General features: G+C 41.9%; 1 protein-coding gene across 3 annotated transcripts in view; it reads left to right on the top strand.

Moving 5' to 3' along the window:
- Nucleotides 1-2,423, top strand: part of PLEKHM3 (pleckstrin homology domain containing M3) — a 214,050-nt gene that overhangs the window by 19,986 nt on the left and 191,641 nt on the right. The window lies entirely within an intron of this gene.

Genomic DNA, 2,423 nt, shown 5'->3' with positions numbered 1-2,423 from the left:
TTTTTTTTTTTTTTTTTTTTTTTTTTTGGCAGGGTTAGTATTTACTGGTATTTGATTTTTTTGGCGCATACATTTAAACAAACAGTGTACCCAAACAGTATGTATAGTTTTTGATTCCAATTAAATATTGGACAAAAGTACACCTACCTATTGATTTACTTTGACTGAGTTATGAGATCATGACTGATTTTTATTTCCTTTTCCATGTCTGTCACTATCTTCCAGAGTTTCTACAAGTATTTATTACTTTTAGAACTGGAAAAAAATTATATAGATTATTTTTATTTATTTATTTATTTATTTTGGGACAGGGTCTCACTTTGTCGCCCAGGCTGGCATGTAGTAGTTCAATCACAGCTTACTGCAACCTCGAACTCCTGGGCTCAAGGGATCCTCTTGCCTTAGCTCCCTGAGTAGCTGGGACTACAGGCACATGCCACCACACCTGACTAATTTTTAATTTTTTTTTTTTTTTGAGATAGAGTCTCACTCTGTCGCCCAGGCTGGAGTACTGTGGCTCAGTCTTGGCTCACTGCAGGCTCTGCCTCCTGGGTTCACGCCATTCTCCTGCCTCAGCCTCCCGAGTAGCTGAGACTACAGGTACCTGCCACCACGCCCAGCTAGTTTTTTCTGTTTTTAGTAGAGACGGGGTTTCACCATGTTAGCCAGGATGGTCTCGATCTCCTGACCTCGTGATCTGCCCAACTCGGCCTCCCAAAGTGCTGGGATTACAGGCATGAGCCACCGCACCCAGCCTATTTAATTTTTTGTTTGTAGAGAAAGGGTCTCACTGTGTTGCCTAGGCTGGTCTTGAACTCCTGGCCTCAAGTTATTCTCCTGCCTCAGCCTCCCAAAATGTTGGGATTACTGGTGCGAGCTACCACCTCCAGCCCAAATTATTTTTTTAATGGTATGCTCTTTATGTATTGTGGCAATAGTCTTCTTTTTCATTTAAACTTAGATATAATGTAGCCATTTAATATTTGCTCCAAACCTATGAAAATGGGATTCCATCTGTGTTTCTAGCTGTCTGTTTCATTTGATAGCCTTCTGAGCTCTTTTTATGAGGTCCACACTGGCACCATTTCCTTATCTGCTGCTTGTGGCATGTCTGTGCTCCATCCACATCCTTACATCACCATGTAGCCTTGTGGTCCAGAAAGGCCATATTACTAGGGGCAGATCCTCTTGTGATGTATCCTTCACATTATGTAACTCTTAAAAAGTTCTCAGTCAGCCACAACCTTAAACCAAAGTGAAGACCAGGTGAGCGCCCTTAATGTGGACCATCCTTGTAATCACCTTTGGCTCTTATTTTTGCAAATTGATGGACAGACATAAGTTGTCCTAGGTATCTTTGCCATTGCAGTTTTCTTCCCAGTCCAGCTGCTTCTAAAATAATATGGCTCCAGACACCTTCAGCACTCATAATATTCTGAGTCACTTAGCTAAGAAGGAGGAAGTCAGTGCTTTTACCATCCAGCTCAGGAGGACACGGCATCTCTGTGTGAGTCAGGGTAGAATTATTACTCATAAGTGCTTCTGTCTCTGTGTGGGAGAACTGCTGTATTCATCCTGTTAATTAGCCTTGCATAATGATCATGTAAACAACAGATTTTTTAGTTAGGAAATAGCAATACACTGGTTCATTTTGATGCGTGCATAGGATTCTTTGGGTTGAGCTCTTTTATTTCCTCAATTTCTCAATCTATTAAATAGGGGAAATATGCCTTCTTACAGAAAGGGCATTCTATACAAATATAAGATAAAATGTCTATAGGTCACTGAGTTTGGCTGAAAGGCAGTGTATTATAAATAGCTCGTTGCTGACTTTGCCTTTGTTGGACTGACAGACCTTTGTTGGACTTCCAGGGAGAGATGAGGAACACGTGGTTGTTGAATGGGTGAGGTCCAGTGGAGTGCTCCATAATTATGTAGCAGTTTACATTTGTAAAGGCATGTTGGAGCAGCTACCTAGTGAATGATCCACACGCAAAGCAATTTGATATTAGCAACTCTGTGGGATACAGGTAGCTGAGTAAGGCATGCAGAGGTTAAATGGTTTGCTAGAGGCCACCCAGCAAGTGAGTGGCTGAGCCAGATTTAGAACACAGTTCTAATTAGCTCCTGATTTGCAGTTTTGTACTGAGGCAAACCACACTGCACCCACATACTGATCTTATTCCCTTCACTTTGTCAGACGAAGGTCCCCTTTATATTTTGACCTATCTGAATATATTATTATATTTTGATTAATTTCAAAACCAAATGAGGCAAGCTAGTAAGAAGTGGCCGGGTGCGGTGGCTCAAGCCTGTAATCCCAGCACTTTGGGAGGCCGAGACGGGCGGATCACGAGGTCAGGAGATCGAGACCATCCTGGCTAACACGGTGAAACCCCGTCTCTACTAAAAAATACAAAAAA

The sequence above is a fragment of the Rhinopithecus bieti genome, unplaced genomic scaffold, assembly GCF_001698545.2.
Source record: "Rhinopithecus bieti isolate Rb0 unplaced genomic scaffold, ASM169854v2 scaffold_17939, whole genome shotgun sequence".
Lineage (NCBI taxonomy): Eukaryota > Metazoa > Chordata > Mammalia > Primates > Cercopithecidae > Rhinopithecus > Rhinopithecus bieti.
The sequence above is the reverse complement of the archived record's forward strand: the minus strand, read 5'-3'. Positions and strand labels throughout refer to the sequence as shown.